This window comes from Crinia signifera, chromosome 9 (genome assembly GCF_055691185.1).
Source record: "Crinia signifera chromosome 9, ASM5569118v1, whole genome shotgun sequence".
Taxonomy (NCBI): Eukaryota; Metazoa; Chordata; class Amphibia; order Anura; family Myobatrachidae; genus Crinia; species Crinia signifera.
The window spans coordinates 151,637,973-151,658,512 of NC_139225.1; the positions used below are offsets into that span (position 1 = coordinate 151,637,973).

At 44.6% G+C, this 20,540-nt stretch overlaps 1 protein-coding gene across 1 annotated transcript in view; it reads right to left on the minus strand.

The window, feature by feature from the left end:
• LOC146036341 (class I histocompatibility antigen, Gogo-B*0103 alpha chain-like) overlaps nt 1-20,540 on the minus strand; it is a 223,353-nt gene that overhangs the window by 4,606 nt on the left and 198,207 nt on the right. The window lies entirely within an intron of this gene.

Sequence of the window (20,540 nt, forward strand, 5' to 3'; positions counted from 1 at the left end):
ACCGCATAACTGTCTCTCCACTCGACATCCTTTAACCCCTTCACGACATTTGACGTATATATACGTCATGGCCGGGAAGTACTTCCCGACACATGACGTATATATACGTCATGACTTTAAACTGTCACTGCGTCTCGAGACGCAGTGACAGAGGGACGATGTCTGCTGTCCCTGACAGCAGACATGTCCCTGCATGCCCAGGGGGGGCTGCGATGCCGCCCCCCCGTCGGCGATCGCTGTGATTGGCTGTTCAGTGTGAACAGCCATTCACAGCGTTTTCCTGTGTTACCAGCGAATCAGACGCTTGGTAACACAGGTGTCAATCACCGCCGGGCGTCAGGGGGCATGAGGGGGTCATCGGTGACGATGACACCTCACCCCACCCTCACCCCACCTGCCCCCAAGGCTGTGATTGGTCCGTGGGACCCACGGACCAATCACAGCCAAGGCGCGACATTTAAACTACCGGTGACTGCGCTGCAGACGCCATTCCGGTCTGGAGTAGCGTGCAGAGCGGTCACCGTGCCTATCTGCCGTGATACTGACCTGATCCTTGCTCATACTTACCTGATCCTTGCAAATACCTTACCTGATCACTTGATCACTGCTTGTAGCGTGCTGGACGCTTCCTGGATCTGACTTCCTGAGACTTCCTGATGCTGCTGCAGTGTGATAGAGAGATAGAGAGATAGAGAGAGAGAGATAGAGAGAGATAGAGAGATAGTGACAGAGAGAGCTATATTTTGTGTCTGCTACCCCCCCTTTTTGGGGGTGCAGGGGTTTTTTATATATAAATAACTGTCGCTGCTGCTGCAGTGTCATAGTGATAGATAGTGAGAGATAGTGATAGATAGTGATAGATAGTGAGAGATAGAGAGATTTGTGTCTGCTACCCCCCCTTTTTGGGGGTGCAGGTTTTTTTTCTATATATATAACTGTCAGTGCTGCTGCTGCAGTGTCATAGTGATAGATAGTGATAGATAGTGAGAGATAGAGAGATAGAGAGAGATAGTGACAGAGAGTGATAGAGAGTGTATATTTTGAGTCTGCTACCCCCCCTTTTTGGGGGTGCAGGTTTTTTTTTATACATATAACTGTCAGTGCTGCTGCTGCAGTGTGATAGATAGTGATAGATAGTGATAGATAGTGAGAGATAGAGAGAGATAGTGACAGAGAGTGTATATTTTGTGTCTGCTACCCCCGCCTTTTGTGCTGATCACTATATCTGAGGTGATAAGCAACTTTTTGGGGGCGCAGAGGTTTTTTTTTTTTATATATACCTGTCAGTTGCTGCCAGTTGCACCAAAGGTTGTGCACCTGCTGCCCCTCACTGGTAATCAGTGTCGCATCACTGATCACCTTTTTTTTTTTTTGTGGGTGCTGTGTGGTCTTTTTTTAATTTTTTTTTTACACACACTGTGATTTTGTGGGTGTCCTGTGGCCACTGTGCGCTGATCAGTGACGTACATCACTGATCAGCTTTTTCGGCACAGGGTTGATCTTTTTTTTTGATCAAATTCCTGTTGCCTTTGAGCGATGTTTAGTGACAGACGTTACTGACCAACATCTGTGCTCAATTTTTGGCGCAGGACCTTTTTTTTTGTTTTTTTAACCCCTTCAATTTTTTTTTTTTTAACCCCTTCAATTTTTTTTTTTTTTAACCCCTTCAATTTTTTTTTTTTTTTATAAAGTATTTTTTTTTTCTGCACTACATACACACAACACACTACATACCCCCCGGGTTGAAATAAAGTTTGTACCCCCCCCCTACACTATACACGTGTTGAAACATTTCACTACCAGTAACACAAAAATAAAAATGTCATCCCAAATGTCATCCCAAATGTCATCCCAGTCATCCAGAAGAATGTATTCAGTGGAGGAGGCATATGCCATGCTTGCTTCTGATTCTGACACAGCCAGTGAGGCAAGCGGGGAATTTGAAGGATTCGTCTTAAGCTCCTCTTCCTCCTCTGGTGATGAGGGACCCCCTCAAAGACGCCCCCGTAGAGCAGCTGAGACCCCCCCCCCAATAATTGATCTCGTATGGACCCCACCACCAGACAATTTTGAGCCCCAGGTTCCTGAGTTTTTGGCCATGCCAGGAATCCAATTTGATTCCACAGGTCTCAGAGAAATTGACTTTTTCAAATTATTTTTCTCTGATGATTTTATAAATTTAATGGTGGACCAAACTAATTTATATGCCCAGCAGTTTATTGCTCAAAACCCCACGTCATCATTTGCTAGGTGGACCCCTGTAGATGCAGTAGAGATGATGACGTTTTGGGGTCTGGTGTTTCATATGGGCATAGTAAAAAAGCCACAAATTAGGCAATATTGGAGTACAGATGTTCTGTACAGCACCCCATTTTACCGTATGGCCATGACTCGGACTCGTTTTGAGGCAATCCATAAATTTATACATTACACCGATAATGCACAGTGCCCACCCAGAGATGATCCCACCTTTGACAGGCTATTCAAAGTCAGGCCGGTCATTGATCATTTCAGTGCCAAATTTGCAGAGCTGTACATCCCTGATAAATGTATTAGCATCGACGAGTCCCTTATACATTTTAAAGGAAGGGTTAAATTCCGCCAGTACCTTCCCAGTAAGAGGGCAAGGTATGGCATAAAAATGTATAAGCTGTGTGAAAGCACCACAGGGTACACCCACAAGTTTAGGGTATATGAAGGGAAGGATTCAAGAATTGAACCGCCAGAATGCCCCCCCTCCCTCGTAGGTGTTAGTGGCAAAATTGTCTGGGATTTAGTGCACCCCTTCCTGGATAAAGGTTATCACCTCTATGTGGATAACTTTTACACCAGCATCCCCCTGTTTAAGGCCCTTGGTTCAAGAGGTACAGCAGCTTGCGGTACTGTGCGCAAGAACCAAAGAGGCCTCCCAAAAACGCACATTGCCCAAGTAATGAGAAGGGGTGAAAGCAGGGGAATATGCACCGAAAATATGTTGTTGGTCAAATATAAGGACAAGAGGGATGTCCTTATACTGACAACAATTCACGGAGACAGTACCACCTCCGTCCCTGTACGAGGTACCAGTACCCACACCTCAAAACCAAATTGTATCCTAGATTACAATAAGTACATGGGCGGAGTGGATCTTTCAGATCAGGTACTGAAGCCGTACAGTGCCCTGCGGAAAACAAATATCTGGTACAAGAAGCTGGCTGTGTATATCATCCAGATGGCACTGTATAACGCTTACGTGCTATTCCGTTCTACCGGCCAGAGGGGGACATTTATGCACTTTCAAGAGGAAGTCATAAAGGGCCTAATATTTGGGAACCAGCAGGCAGAGGGCCCCAGTACTTCTAGTACTGGCCCCCGTATTGTACCAGGGCAGCATTTTCCCAACGAAATCCCCTCCACTGCAAGAAAGGGCAGGACACAAAAAAGGTGCAAAGTTTGCTATAAAAAGGGAATAAGAAAGGAAACTATTTTCCACTGTGAAACTTGCCCCGACAAACCCGGCCTATGTATAAAGGAGTGTTTTAAAATATACCACACATCGATGGATTATTAGGTTCATCATTTCACCGTCCATCGGGGGTCTTGCTAATGCCACATAGCACCCACCATTCATTCCACCAGAATCTGAGCTGCAAAATCCAAAAATTACTCCTTCCCTTCTGAGTCCTGCCATGCACCCAACTGGTATTTTTTGTTCTCATGTGAGGCATTGCCGTACTCTGGAGAAATGGGGGCACATATTTTGGGGTGCTTTGTCTCCTTCATTCCTTGTGAAAATGAAAAATTTTGAGCCAGAAGTACATTTTTGTGTAAAAAAATGTAATTTTTCATTTTCACTGCCCAGTTGTACCAAAATTGGTGAAACCCCTGGGGGTTTGAAATGTACACTATACCCCTAGATGAATTCCCTGAGGGGTGTACTTTGCAAAATGGGGTCACTTGTGGGGGGGTTCCACTGTATTGGTGCAACATAGCACCCACCATGTATTCCACCAAAATCTGTGCTGCAAAATCCAAAAATCACTCCTTCCCTTCTGAGTCCTGCCATGCGCCCAACTGGTATTTTTTGGTCACATGTGAGGCATTGCCGTACTCGGGAGAAATTGGGGCACAGATTTTGGGGTGCTTTGTCTCCTTCATTCCTTGTGAAAATGAAAAATTTTGAGCCAGAACTGCATTTTTGTGTAAAAAAATGTAATTTTTCATTTTCACTGCCCAGTTGTACCAAAATTGGTGAAACCCCTGGGGGTTTGAAATGTACACTATACCCCTAGATGAATTCCCTGAGGGGTGTAGTTTGCAAAATGGGGTGACTTGTGGGGGGGTTCCACTGTATTGGTGCTTTGGGAGTCTTGATAATGCAACATGGCACCCACCATTCATTCCACCAAAATCTGTGCTGCCAAATCCAAAAATCACTCCTTCCCTTCTGAGTCCTGCCATGCGCCCAACTGGTATTTTTTGGTCACATGTGAGGCATTGCCGTACTCGGGAGAAATTGGGGCACAGATTTTGGGGTGCTTTGTCTCCTTCATTCCTTGTGAAAATGAAAAATTTTGAGCCAGAACTGCATTTTTGTGTAAAAAAATGTAATTTTTCATTTTCACTGCCCAGTTGTATCAAAATTGGTGAAACCCCTGGGGGTTTGAAATGTACACTATACCCCTAGATGAATTCCCTGAGGGGTGTACTTTGCAAAATGGGGTGACTTGTGGGGGGGTTCCACTGTATTGGTGCTTTGGGAGTCTTGCTAATGCAACATGGCACCCACTATTCATTCCACCAAAATCTGTGCTGCCAAATCCAAAAATCACTCCTTCCCTTCTGAGTCCTGCCATGCGCCCAACTGGTATTTTTTGGTCACATGTGAGGCATTGCCGTACTCGGGAGAAATTGGGGCACAGATTTTGGGGTGCTTTGTCTCCTTCATTCCTTGTGAAAATGAAAAATTTTAAGCCAGAACTGCATTTTTGTGTAAAAAAATGTAATTTTTCATTTTCACTGCCCAGTTGTATCAAAATTGGTGAAACCCCTGGGGGTTTGAAATGTACACTATACCCCTAGATGAATTCCCTGAGGGGTGTACTTTGCAAAATGGGGTGACTTGTGGGGGGGTTCCACTGTATTGGTGCAACATAGCACCCACCATTTATTCCACCAAAATCTGTGCTGCAAAATCCAAAAATCACTCCTTCCCTTCTGAGTCCTGCCATGCGCCCAACTGGTATTTTTTGGTCACATGTGAGGCATTGCCGTACTCAGGAGAAATTGGGGCACAGATTTTGGGGTGCTTTGTCTCCTTCATTCCTTGTGAAAATGAAAAATTTTGAGCCAGAACTGCATTTTTGTGTAAAAAAATGTAATTTTTCATTTTCACTGCCCAGTTGTACCAAAATTGGTGAAACCCCTGGGGGTTTGAAATGTACACTATACCCCTAGATGAATTCCCTGAGGGGTGTAGTTTGCAAAATGGGGTGACTTGTGGGGGGGTTCCACTGTATTGGTGCTTTGGGAGTCTTGATAATGCAACATGGCACCCACCATTCATTCCACCAAAATCTGTGCTGCCAAATCCAAAAATCACTCCTTCCCTTCTGAGTCCTGCCATGCGCCCAACTGGTATTTTTTGGTCACATGTGAGGCATTGCCGTACTCGGGAGAAATTGGGGCACAGATTTTGGGGTGCTTTGTCTCCTTCATTCCTTGTGAAAATGAAAAATTTTGAGCCAGAACTGCATTTTTGTGTAAAAAAATGTAATTTTTCATTTTCACTGCCCAGTTGTATCAAAATTGGTGAAACCCCTGGGGGTTTGAAATGTACACTATACCCCTAGATGAATTCCCTGAGGGGTGTAGTTTGCAAAATGGGGTGACTTGTGGGGGGGTTCCACTGTATTGGTGCTTTGGGAGTCTTGCTAATGCAACATGGCACCCACTATTCATTCCACCAAAATCTGTGCTGCCAAATCCAAAAATCACTCCTTCCCTTCTGAGTCCTGCCATGCGCCCAACTGGTATTTTTTGGTCACATGTGAGGCATTGCCGTACTCGGGAGAAATTGGGGCACAGATTTTGGGGTGCTTTGTCTCCTTCATTCCTTGTGAAAATGAAAAATTTTGAGCCAGAACTGCATTTTTGTGTAAAAAAATGTAATTTTTCATTTTCACTGCCCAGTTGTATCAAAATTGGTGAAACCCCTGGGGGTTTGAAATGTACACTATACCCCTAGATGAATTCCCTGAGGGGTGTACTTTGCAAAATGGGGTGACTTGTGGGGGGGTTCCACTGTATTGGTGCAACATAGCACCCACCATTTATTCCACCAAAATCTGTGCTGCAAAATCCAAAAATCACTCCTTCCCTTCTGAGTCCTGCCATGCGCCCAACTGGTATTTTTTGGTCACATGTGAGGCATTGCCGTACTCGGGAGAAATTGGGGCACAGATTTTGGGGTGCTTTGTCTCCTTCATTCCTTGTGAAAATGAAAAATTTTGAGCCAGAACTGCATTTTTGTGTAAAAAAATGTAATTTTTCATTTTCACTGCCCAGTTGTATCAAAATTGGTGAAACCCCTGGGGGTTTGAAATGTACACTATACCCCTAGATGAATTCCCTGAGGGGTGTACTTTGCAAAATGGGGTGACTTGTGGGGGGGTTCCACTGTATTGGTGCTTTGGGAGTCTTGCTAATGCAACATGGCACCCACCATTCATTCCACCAAAATCTGTGCTGCCAAATCCAAAAATCACTCCTTCCCTTCTGAGTCCTGCCATGCGCCCAACTGGTATTTTTTGGTCACATGTGAGGCATTGCCGTACTCGGGAGAAATTGGGGCACAGATTTTGGGGTGCTTTGTCTCCTTCATTCCTTGTGAAAATGAAAAATTTTGAGCCAGAACTGCATGTTTGTGTAAAAAAATGTAATTTTCCATTTTCACATCCCAGTTGTACCAAAATTGGTGAAACCCCTGGGGGTTTGAAATGTACACTATACCCCGAGATGAATTCCCTGAGGGGTGTAGATTGCAAAATGGGGTGACTTGTGGGGGAGGTTCCTAACTTTTAGCACTTATGGTGCCTAGAAACCTACATGGTGCCTAAAAAAAAATCTCATAAAAAGGAGGCTCCAAAATCAAGTAGGTGCTCCTTCTATTATGAAGCCTGTGGTTTGGTCAACGTGCACACTAGGGCCACATATAGGATATTTTTGAAAACAAAAGAATTGGGGGAATCAATTTTTAGTCACATTTCTCTAGTAAAATCTACTGTATTCGTTAGAAAAATGTATTAAAATTGAAACTCTGCAAAAAAAAAGAAATTTTGAAATTTCACCTACACTTTGTTTTAATTCCTGTGAAACACCTAAAGGGTTAACAAACTTCCAAACTGCTGTTTTGAATACTGTGAGGGGTGCAGTTTTTGAAATGGCATCATTTATGGGGGTGTCTCACATACAAGTCCCTCAAAGTCACATCAGAACTGAACTGGTCCCTAAAAAAATCAGTGTTTGAAATTTTCTTGAAAATTTGAGAATTTGCTAGTCATATTTGAAGCCTCCTAGTGTCCAAAAAAATGAAAAGGAAGTTGAAATAATGATTGCTACATAAAGTAGACATATGGTCTTTGTTAGTTATTAACTATTTTGAGTGGTATGATTATTTGTCTCACAAGCAGAAAATGTGACATTTTGCATATTGCTAAATTTTCCATTTTTTCACGATATTTTGGTATTTTTCACAAAAAAACACAGACTGTATCGACCAAAATTTACCACTAACTTGAAGTACAATGTGTCACGAAAAAACAATCTCAAAATCACTGGGATAAGTAAAAGCAAAAAAAAGTTATCCCCACTTAAGTGAGACATGTCAGATTTGAAAAAAAGGGCTCTGTCATGAAGGCACAAACTGGCTCTGTCATGAAGGGGTTAATAGATTTTAAAAATGCAATGTATCTTTGATGTCACCCATGATTGTAAAAAAAAATCGACATATGCTGAAAGGTTGGAAGTGAAGGAGTGAATGCCAGATATCATTGGGCGCCCAGGAGGTGATGTGAGTGATTTATGTATTTTGTGGAGATGGTAGTAAATTGGGGTGATGGGGTGAGTGGAAAAGATAAATTTATATTCGTCTTTAGTGATGATTTTGTCTTCAAGAGCAGTGTCAAGAAGATCATTTGAGAGGTCTGGAATGTGCAACAGAATTGCCAGGCCCTTTTCTCTCTGTCAGAGTGTCAGGGCCCGGGACAGTTGTACCCATAGCACCCCCTGATGGCAGCCCTGCTAATAGTCTACCTTGTCACACATGTAACATGACACTGGGCCTGATTCCTTTTCAGAAGTTACAGATAAAAAGCCTTAAGTCAACATGGACTTAATGGCGTATAAGTGTACCGCATCCCCTCGCATGGTGCGTTGTGCCAATCACACTAATATATTCTGTGTGTATGGTTTCCATCCAGGACATGGGCTGACAATCCCAACTCATTACATTGTATTTCCCAGAATCCCAAGGACAGACTTGACGTGATTGTCTATCTTCAAAATACGGCACTAAATGATATAATCAAATGACCATATATACAGGGCCGGTGCAAGCCCTGTCTGTGCCCCAGGCCAAATCCCCCCCCGCGCACCAGATTTCGGGTTGCCGCACAGCGATTGGCTAGCTGGGGGGAGCACTAGATTGCTGCTGATGACCAGGGGATGGGGGAGGGTGCCACACGGTGATTGGCTAGCTGGGGGTGAACAATAGATTGCCACTGATGACCTGGGGGGGGGGCATTTCACACACTCATCTGTGCCCCACTCAGTGACCCTGCTGGTATGAGTTCCGTCCTTGGCAGCTTCTGATTTCTATGGCACCTGGTGGCTCAGTACCGCCCTACAGTGGCCGGCGCCCTAGGCAAATGCCTAAAGCTGCCTAGTGGTGGTGCCGGCCCTGCATATATGTATTTGATATGTTTCCGTATTAAAAGATATTATGAAATGATTGACCTCCCCCAAGTAATTGGGGGAGGTCAATATTAAATATGTATGCTATGAATATCGGGACAATGGCCTGAGCTGAATTTTTCTTTGTCTTAGCACTAGCCTAGAGAGCATCCTTTGTGCTCTCCAATCTGTGGGCTAGGTGTTAAATATTATTCAATAAATATACTTAAGTATTGGACTTCTTGTATCCTGACTTCTGAAAATATACCTTTGACAACATGGGGGCGCTGTTGGTTGAGCTCAAAACCTGATGAGTCGCTCAGTTGATATTCAAAAGCAGCGAGAATGAAAGGTTTTGTTTATATTTGCTATTATGAGAAAAAAAAAAATTGCTATGACTATTCGAGTGAGTAAAACATCAGATAAGTCTGTATAGAACCGGGGGACCGTGTTGCAATCAGTGATGCAGGAAAATAAATTATTTTGAACTGTGTAGAATAAACTGTTAATTTAACACTGTCCAAAATAATTGCATTAACCAATCTGATATTTTTGGTATTCCTGCTATTGTGGGTAGTGACGTGAGCTGGATGTCCATTTGAAACTTAGCAGAGTGAGTTTTGCCGGCTTACGGCCATTGCAAAAGTAAATACTTTGCTAAACTAATTAAAAGTAAAATCATGTGCTGCTTCTTGCATCCTCCATGGATCTGCCGTCTCATCCACCATGGGACCTGCTGCTTCGGGCTCCACGAGACCGCCCTGCCACAACATCTGCTATGGGACCCCAGCCGCTGCTGCCTCTTTGGGACCCGTGGTTTCCTGGCACTGACCATCGGAAACCCTGCTACCACCCTTCTGCCTTAGGTACACACACTTGTTCTTCTAGTGAAGAAGGGGAGGGTGCAGGGTTCAGCACAACAAGCATGGGTGGGGGACACACATACCTGTCTCAACCCTCTCCTCCCTCCCCTCTCTCTTTGCACTCTACCTCTCTGTCTTTGCACTCGCAACAGAAAAAAAGGGGATGGTCATCCGCACAGGATCCTCATTGGATTATTGAGGAAAATAGGACCCCCCTAAATAGTGATAACAAGAATTGGCGTGAGCCTAGAGTATATCAGTTTACTGCGGGAGGTGTGCTACCTCTGGACAAAAATAGTAGGCTTTATGAAAGAGAGAGAGAGAAAGTATGTCCTTGTAGGGTGCACCTATGAGGTCCTTAAATAAAGTAAAATTTAACTTTTATTAGATAATAACTAAAACTAAGCGAAATATGACAAACACACATGTAACATTGAGACGTGAATACAAGGGAAGGGTAGGTGTGTTTATTAAAATCGGTGGCCTGCTCAATTCGCACTATTATTGTTACACAGGTTTGTCTATGGTTTCAAATATGTCTGTACGTCAAGACAATAAGTGTGTCTCAAATTTCACGTATTTATATGCTCCTTGAAATAAATTTCTGGATTGGTACCGTGTCTGTTTACTGGCTCTTAAATATAGGTTATATCAGTGGCCTTGCAGTAGATGGAACATAAACCTCAAACATCACACATCAATCGTCCATTTACAATGTTGTTGCGATTCCCATAGAGAGACTATGGAAGATCAATAGATTAGTGATTAAGACAATTCTTCAGTCGACTTGGTGTCGTCACATAGAGTCAAAGAGTATCAAGTAGATATAATACAGTCGGTTCCAAAGATATTTACACAGTACAGTATTTGATCAGGTGTTGACTGTCACTGTCGACACATTATGTGTCGATCAACACCTGTCAGTGGGTGGTTCAGTCGACTTAGTGTCGTCATATAATATCAAGTAGCTGTGATACAATGGGTTCCAACGTTATTTGTACAGTGCAGTGTCTGATCAGGTGTTGACTGTCACTGTCGGCACATTTTGTGTCGGTCCACAGCTGTCAGTGGATGGTATATTCAAATATAAGGGAACCTAAGCTGTAAATCACAAAACTTAAGTTTTATTCTTAATATGGAGTGACTGACACCGACCTACATATGTTTAAAGGAATTATCAGTGGTGTGTCGACTGTCACCTGTCGACTTGAAGGTGTGTGTGTTTCTTTGGAGGCAGTATTCACACTAACATTCGGCAAGCATGAACTTATCGTGCAGACTGTGTGTATGGGTAGATACGTTGAGTCACTTCAGCAGTTAATATGCTGGTGGGTCAGAAACGACACTTTTTATTGTAGCAATTATTAAACACCAATTTATTTCACTTTTGAGACACTGTATATATGCTTAAATAGCTGGTGAGCTTAGGAATGGAATACAGTTGGCTCAATTGTAACAAATGTAACTGCTGCCAGAAGTTTTAATAGATTTCATAAGAGGAGTGGATAGGGTTGCTATCTCCCAATTCGACACGGGTATCTGCCTAAGGGAGCTCAGTCATAGAGATCCCTGTGGCTTGTGCTGTACTGATACTGTAATAGCGGCGGGTCTTTTAATCAGTCAAACAGCTCTATGGCTCTATATTAGACCCCCGTCTAGTCAGTAATACACGGGAATACGTGCTAGCCTTGCAGGCGACGCGCTCCAATGGCGTGCCAAATGCAAAGGCTACTAAGTTTGCCGTACTGCCGCTGCTGCCCTACTGCAATTGAGGGATCAGCGGCCGGTGTTAGGCAAGATACAGAAAAACCTGTGGGTAAAAAGTATACACAATCAAAATACAGTGCTATATAATGGCGAATGAGCAGGCACCACCGCTAGCCGGCGCGCGCTTCGCCTCCAGCTTTTTAAAAAAAAAAAGCTGGAGGCGAAGCGCGCGCCGGCTAGCGGTGGTGCCTGCTCATTCGCCATTATATAGCACTGTATTTTGATTGTGTATACTTTTTACCCACAGGTTTTTCTGTATCTTGCCTAACACCGGCCGCTGATCCCTCAATTGCAGTAGGGCAGCAGCGGCAGTACGGCAAACTTAGTAGCCTTTGCATTTGGCACGCCATTGGAGCGCGTCGCCTGCAAGGCTAGCACGTATTCCCGTGTATTACTGACTAGACGGGGGTCTAATATAGAGCCATAGAGCTGTTTGACTGATTAAAAGACCCGCCGCTATTACAGTATCAGTACAGCACAAGCCACAGGGATCTCTATGACTGAGCTCCCTTAGGCAGATACCCGTGTCGAATTGGGAGATAGCAACCCTATCCACTCCTCTTATGAAATCTATTAAAACTTCTGGCAGCAGTTACATTTGTTACAATTGAGCCAACTGTATTCCATTCCTAAGCTCACCAGCTATTTAAGCATATATACAGTGTCTCAAAAGTGAAATAAATTGGTGTTTAATAATTGCTACAATAAAAAGTGTCGTTTCTGACCCACCAGCATATTAACTGCTGAAGTGACTCAACGTATCTACCCATACACACAGTCTGCACGATAAGTTCATGCTTGCCGAATGTTAGTGTGAATACTGCCTCCAAAGAAACACACACACCTTCAAGTCGACAGGTGACAGTCGACACACCACTGATAATTCCTTTAAACATATGTAGATCGGTGTCAGTCACTCCATATTAAGAATAAAACTTAAGTTTTGTGATTTACAGCTTAGGTTCCCTTATATTTGAATATACCATCCACTGACAGCTGTGGACCGACACAAAATGTGCCGACAGTGACAGTCAACACCTGATCAGACACTGCACTGTACAAATAACGTTGGAACCCATTGTATCACAGCTACTTGATATTATATGACGACACTAAGTCGACTGAACCACCCACTGACAGGTGTTGATCGACACATAATGTGTCGACAGTGACAGTCAACACCTGATCAAATACTGTACTGTGTAAATATCTTTGGAACCGACTGTATTATATCTACTTGATACTCTTTGACTCTATGTGACGACACCAAGTCGACTGAAGAATTGTCTTAATCACTAATCTATTGATCTTCCATAGTCTCTCTATGGGAATCGCAACAACATTGTAAATGGACGATTGATGTGTGATGTTTGAGGTTTATGTTCCATCTACTGCAAGGCCACTGATATAACCTATATTTAAGAGCCAGTAAACAGACACGGTACCAATCCAGAAATTTATTTCAAGGAGCATATAAATACGTGAAATTTGAGACACACTTATTGTCTTGACGTAAAGACATATTTGAAACCATAGACAAACCTGTGTAACAATAATAGTGCGAATTGAGCAGGCCACCGATTTTAATAAACACACCTACCCTTCCCTTGTATTCACGTCTTAATGTTACATGTGTGTTTGTCATATTTCGCTTAGTTTTAGTTATTATCTAATAAAAGTTAAATTTTACTTTATTTAAGGACCTCATAGGTGCACCCTACAAGGACATACTTTCTCTCTCTCTCTTTCATAAAGCCTGTCTTTGCACTCTCCTTCTCTTTCTCTCTTTGCACTCTCCTTCTCTTTCAGCACTCCTCTCTCTCTCTCTTCACTCTCCTCTCTCTCTCTCTCTGCATTCTCCTTTTCTCTCTCTCTGCACTCTCCCTCCCTCTCTGCACTCTCCTTTTCGCTCTCTGAACTCTCCTTGTCGCACTCTCTGCACTCTCCTTTTTTATATCTCTTCACTCTCCTCTATATGAACTCTCAGCTCTCTCTGAACTCTCCTTCTCGCCCTCTCGCTGCACTCTCCTTCTCGCTCTCTTGCTGCACTCTCCTCTTTCTTTTTGCACTCTCCCTCTCTGCACTCTCCTCTCTTATGCCCTCTAGACTCTCCTTTTCGCTCTCTCTGCACTCTCCTCTCTCTGCACTCTCTCTCTCTGCACTCTCCGTCTCTGTGCACTCTCCCTCCCTCTCTGCACTCTCCCTCCCTCTCTGCACTCTCCTTTTCTCTCTCTGCACTCTCCTTTTTGATCTCTTCCCTCTCCTCTCTATGAACTCTCATCTCTCTCTCTGCACTCTCCTTCTCGCTCTCTCGCTGCACTCTCCTTCTATATATCTCTCTATACTCTCCTCTCTCTCTTTGCACTCTCCTACGTTTTTGCACTCTCCTCTCTCGCTCCCCCTGCACTCACTTTCTCTCTGAACTCTCCTCTCTCGCTCTCTCTGCAATCTCCTCTCTCTGAGCTCTCATCTCTCTCTCTCTGCACTCTCCATCTTTCTCTGAACTCTCATCTATCTCTGCACTCTCCTTCTCGCGGCACTCTCCTTCTCTCACTCTGTACTCTCTCCTCTCTCTCTTTGCACTGTCCTCTCTCTTTCTTTTTGCACTCTCCCTCTCTGCACTCTCCTCTCTCGTTCTCTCTGCACCCACCTTCTCTCTTTCTCTTTGCACTCTTCTCTCTATCTGCACTCTCTCTTTCTGTACTATTATTTTCTTCTGGATCCGCCCCTGGAAGTATTATATATCAGGACAGGGTCACCACTAGAATTGTGGGGCCCGGGACCTTCCACATAGACAGCCACCTCTTACCACCTTAGTCACTGAACAGTCATCGTGTATCCTCACACTGACTTATTACACAGTACTAGAAGCAGCTGCACACATCAGGCTGTGCCTCCCCCTGTGGTAACTTCCAGCAGCCCCCTCCTGCAAAGTGTCCTGTGCACAGTACAGCCTCAGCCTGGGGTGATGACACTGCCTCCTACCTGTATGTGCTTAGGAGTCATGTAATCGCCTGATTACATCAGTGCTGGCTAGGAAACTGTCCACAGAGATTGGGCAGCTGGTTCTCCTGTGCGCGGCTCACCCCAGGCCTGGCTGCTACTGCAGACAACTTCTTCCCGGTGAATGCAGCCAGGTTGTGTGAATCACTACCACTCTGCTGAGGACCCAACTCCTCCTGCTGCTGGGTATGGAGGGCTGGGAGGGACCACTGTGCGGCATAATTTCACTCTTTCTGACATAGTCGCGGAGCTCAGGATGCACCAGCACTGTCACACACAGGCGGCGCCTGCCCAGGCCGGCACATGCTGTCACGGGTACACACAAGTAGTGTGTTATGCGGGCCTAGGGAGGCATGGGGGCAATTGACCCTCTGAATCTGTCCCTGCAGGATGGGGTACTGCTCCCACCACTACTGAAGGGATAGCAGCACAGTGCAGTGATGGCGGCCCTGTCCCAGGAGGAGATATTTGTGTTGTTCTGATCTATGTGAGAGGACCGAGGTTCTTAAAGTGATCTAGCAAAGTGAGTGCTAGGGTATCAGTGGTACCCTGTTGATTAAGCTTGAATCTTCCCAGTAAGTAGATGTGCTTTGAAGATATATGGTTACAGACCACAATGGGAGCCAATATCTCTTCACATGGGAGCACAAGCAGATTGAATGATAACTGTGCATTCAAAATAATGCAAACCATAGATTCTGATTTTGTTGAATTTTGTGTTGAATGGTATGAATTGACAAAACATGAGAAAAATTGTTTCCATCGGAGTGGGCCATTTGATTTATCCTGAATGGATCTGGTCAAGCAGAAGATTTAGAAGAAATATAGTTTGATAGACATAGGAGATCACACTTGAGATGTTTACATAACTGGTATGAATATTCCAAACAGTTCAAAGTAATGGATGCATTACCTGACGGTTCTCATATTGGTTATAGTTCTCCTGCAGGTCAGAAGGTCGAGGGAGCTCTTTCCCGCAATATCCTGTCCGCAGTGATCAAATCAGAAGCCTCTGCCCTGAATTACCGCAATGTGTGTCACAACATCCAGAGTATTGTCCTTTATTCCCAGAAAACATTACGAGCGCAACACCTGAGCGATGGCATGATGATCTGCAATGGCTAGTATGTTAGCTGCCCTGACACATGACGGCTCTCCAAGACAAGCTGCAGGGAGGGTGCATATGGCCAGTGCACCCCCCCAGCCGGTCCTGATGCCAGTGCTGGGGGAGTTAAACTTGACACAGGTGCTGTTGAAGGGATTAAACCCTACACCAGTGATAAAGGGGTTAAGCCTGACAACGGTGCTGCTGAGGGGTTAAGACCGACACCAGTGCGGTGGAGCAGGGGGAGGATTTTGAAGATAGTACAGAGGAAATGTCAGAAGCAGATTTATTAGAAGTAGCAAAGTACAGAAAAGAATCCAGGAAGGAACGAGATGCAAGAATGAAATCAGAAGCAATTATCACTAAAGATACATTGCGAAGTAAAAAGATGGAGCTACACCCTGTCCAGGTTTTTACGGTTCCTGGGATGGAAGGACTGCCCGATCGGCCAATTCCTATGCGGACTCCTTGGAACCAAATTGATTTGTATAATACAAAAGTTCCCAGATCCTAAAAAGACTTTGCAGGACAGCTGTCAGTATTTTCAAACTGTTTCACTGGTTCATGAACTTAACGTGCGTTAGGGACAGCCCGCCGAGTAACCCTTGTAATCCCCAAGCAATTAGCGTCTGGGGCGATGTATTAATAGCCTTCAAGGCGTTAAATCGCTTTGCCAGCTCAGGACTAGCATTGTCCTATCCCCACTGCAGGGACAACGCTAACCCTGCTGCTGGCTCCAGGCTGTACCAGAGATCTCGCGATAATAGCGAGATCTTGGCCATGCGCAATGAGCCGGCCGGGCAGGCAAAGACAGCGCATCAGTGTGAACTCCAGTAAGGAGACACTGACGGAGGGGGAGTTTACACTCCCCTGCTTCGGCAGGCAAGATGCTAATACCTCTTGTCGGTCTCCACTCCTTCTTCACCTCGTTAATGAGGTGAAGCAGAAAGTATTATAGCAGCGCGCTAAGCGCCATTATAATACAATTGCCCCAGAGTTACAATTCAGTATCCTGAGTAGCGAGAAGAGTTGCTTAGTCTGTTAGTGCAAGCTGCAAAGCGCCATTAGTTGAATGTTCTGATAAGGGGTGGATTGGCCTGCCAGGAAACCGGGCCATTTCCCGGTGGGCCGGCCCAAAACTCATTAAAACCGGGCCGCCACGCTCCCCCCTGTGCTACTGCACGTTTTTTCAAACAAACTGATCTTGTTTCTTTGGGTAATCAGTTGGCTGACGATGCTGCTAGGGAGGCGGCTGCACTCCCCTGTTAGTCAGATGACACAAACACACATTTGATGGGTTTTCAATTACATTATATTTGAGACCGTACCAAAAGAGTGTATCCCTTAACGAGCTTGACTCTTGGAAGTTAAAACAATGTTACCAAAGGGAGGATGAAATAAGGGTAAATTCGGAAGACCTGTAGCACCCAAATGATGCTTCCAGCTTTAGTTGACAGTGCCCATGGGTAGGTACATTTGGGAAAAAACAGCGTGACTCATATCATACAATACTAGTGGTATGCTCCAGGGTTCATAAAAATGGCTAAAGCCAAATGTGAAAGTTGCCTTATCTGTTTGAAAAACAATGTAGGGAAAACTGTAAGTAAGACATCTGCCAAATGCCAAAGGGCCAATTCAGAGGTTGCAAATTGATTTTATTCAGTTACCTAAAGTAAGAGGGCTAATGTATGTGCTCGTAGGTGTGGCCATGTTTTCAGAATGGGCGGAGGCGTGGCCTATCGCATCATGCACGGTGCAGTTTACTGCAAAAAAGATTTTGTATGTCGGTTTGGTTTACCCGCGGTCATTGAAAGTGATCGGGGAACACACTTTACAGGGAAAGTCTTTCAAAGAATGTGTGAAATGATGGGAATGGAATCAAAATTGCATGTGCCCTACAATCCATGATCTTCTGGGGTCGTGGATAAGGTCAATGGTGTAATTAAGAATCGGTTGGCTAAGCTTACAAAAGAGACAGGAATGGCATGGCCAGAAGCACTGTGCTTCATAGTATTCATACCACACCTTGGCCTCCACTTAACCTCTCTCCATATGAATTGTTGTTCGGAGTGCAGCCAAGATACGTTACTAACCCAAAGACTGATTTCAAAATGCAACATGATTTGACTGTTCAATATGTCACCCAATTGTCTAAGCAGTTACAATATCTTCGTCGAGCTCAATGGGAGACCCATCCAATCTCGCCTTTTGGTCCAGCACACAACATTCATCCTGGAGACCATGTTATGGTGAGAAGCTTCTTGCATTCAGGTTCCCTTACAGATCAAAGGGACGGTTTTTGGCAAGTATTGCTGACAACAGATACAGCTATAAAGGTTGCTGAGGATGCCTACCTCACTTTACAAGTCGCATTGCAAAACAGGGAGAGATTCAAGTTTAAAAATCACCAAAGACTAATTTGTGTGCATACACAGAGACTGATTTAATTCTAAAAGAGTTCTTCAAATAGGATGGAAAGCATTGCTTATAACTGACTGTATACTTACGGGACAATATTAAAGAAAATATTCAAGTTGCTTGAGTGGAGTAATCACAGACATTGTAGTATTTATAATGATCTACTTTGGAGACGGGCCTAGTCAAGGTTTATGGTCTGAGTACCCATCCATTAGTGTAGATTCCTTTGTCCCTTCTAAGCAGAATATTCAAAAGAATATCTAAGTCAACAGTATCGTTCATTGTTGGGACAGGTAACAAATGGAACTGGTTTAATTGGTTTATGTACCGCACTCATGTGTTTTTGGCTGCTCCAATAGTTCGGGTTAAATGTACATTAAAGAATGGAGCGCTCTGTGATTATTATATTAAATATGAGTGAGCACCTGTAGTAAAAGAATTTGGTTATTTAAAACAATGTTTACACTCCTTTATAGGAGTAAGTGGAGTCGGTACTTGTTTCCTAGAACGGCCACAACGATTTAGATCGTTGTGGTCGTAAGATAAAAAATCGGATCGGTCGCATCGCATGCGATTTGGTCGCATACGATGCGACCGATCCGATCTGCCGATTTTTCACCCGATTTTTTTTTTTTTTACACCAGATTTGTTTAAATTGCCCCCCCAAATGTTAATAAGTGTGCTAGACCCCACGATAGACGTGAACCCGAAGCGTGGCGAGCGCAGCGAGCCCGCGAGGGGCGGCGGTGCGCGTCCTCCGACCTTTTCATTCCCCTACTATCCACTAGGGCGTGGAGTGAGAATATAATAGTGTGGCGAGCGCAGCGAGCCACCGAGCCCGAAGCGTGGCGAGCGCAGCGAGCCCCGCGAGGGGACGCGTCTCACTTCACAGGTATACGCGTCCCCTCGCGGGGCTCGCTGCGCTCGCCACGCTTCGGGCTCGGTGGCTCGCTGCGCTCGCCACACTATTATATTCTCACTCCACGCCCTAGTGGATAGTAGGGGAATGAAAAGGTCGGAGGACGCGCACCGCCGCCCCTCGCGGGCTCGCTGCGCTCGCCACGCTTCGGGTTCACGTCTATCGTGGGGTCATGGCGGGCACATAAAAAATGTGAAATGGGTCATATTGGCCCATTTCACCTTTTTTATCATTTTTCCCTATGTGAGATGGACTTAATCAAGTCCATCTCATCTTGTGCCATTATAATGGCACAAGACCAACCGATTTCAATGTTAAAAGATTTTTTAACATTGAAGTCTATGGAAAAATCGGGTCAATCGGTCGGTCGCATCGCGGCCGATTTTAATTGGTCGCGACCGACCGATTGACCCGATTTCTGTCAATCAAAGTCAAAAAATTGTAAAAAATCGGCCACATCGTGAGGATCGTGTCCCTTAATTAAGAGCCACGATCACTCACGATTGTGGCCGTTCTAGGAAACAAGTACCGTGGAGTCCCCGGATGTTACGTGGGATCTTTATTATGGTTTTCTAAAAAATGATTTAACAGGCTGTGAGAAATCCATAATAAAGATCCCACGGGCTTAAAATTCACTATAATACAAAAAATTAAACAGAGCTGGAGAAGTGCAGATATAGTGAAGGACCTACTAAAAAACAAGACCAGGTGGATCTTTGAATTAAAAACCCTCTACCCATGTGGATTAAACATTGATATTGAATTAAACGCATATTTATATTAACCACACTAAAGAAAATACACAAATTCCAATCCGTCACATATATCCAATATGAGTGACACCTTTCAAAAGGAGCACATGAGGCTCCCACCAAAAGATTTTAACTTCCGGAAATTGACTTCCTGTATGAACAATAAAGTTTTAGAACATTGTTTTAAATAACCAAATTCTTTTTCTACAGGTGTTCACGCATATTTAATTTAATAATCACAGAGCGCTCCATTCTTTAATGTAAATGCAACTGATTGTTGAGTATGCACTAACACACCATTAATTAGTAATAACATGCCAATGTCCTCATAGGTTTTTTTGGTACTTGTGTATTATCAGGGCACCCGGCTACACTACGTTTTCAACGTAGGCTAAGCTACATTGTCAGCGTAGCCGGCGCCGTGATAATACAGGAGGCAGCAGGGTGGTGTGGTTTATACTTACCCTCCTCGGGCCCGTGCACCGATTCGATCCCCGCTGACTCCCTGCGATCCACGGTGACTCCCTGGGAGTCGCATTCAGTCCCCCTGTTCCGGCACTAACAGCGGACGCTGTACGTAATTCAGCGTAGTGCCGCTGGCGGCGCATCACATGGTTTTCCTGCTCCCCCAGTGGCACTATGCTAATTGCGTACATCATCCACTGCGAGTGCCGGAGCAGGGGGACTGAATGCGACTGCCGGGGAGTCACCGTGGATCGACGCGTTGCCCAGGCCGGAGGAGGGTAAGTATAGACCAGCCATTTTACCCCCACTATCCACAT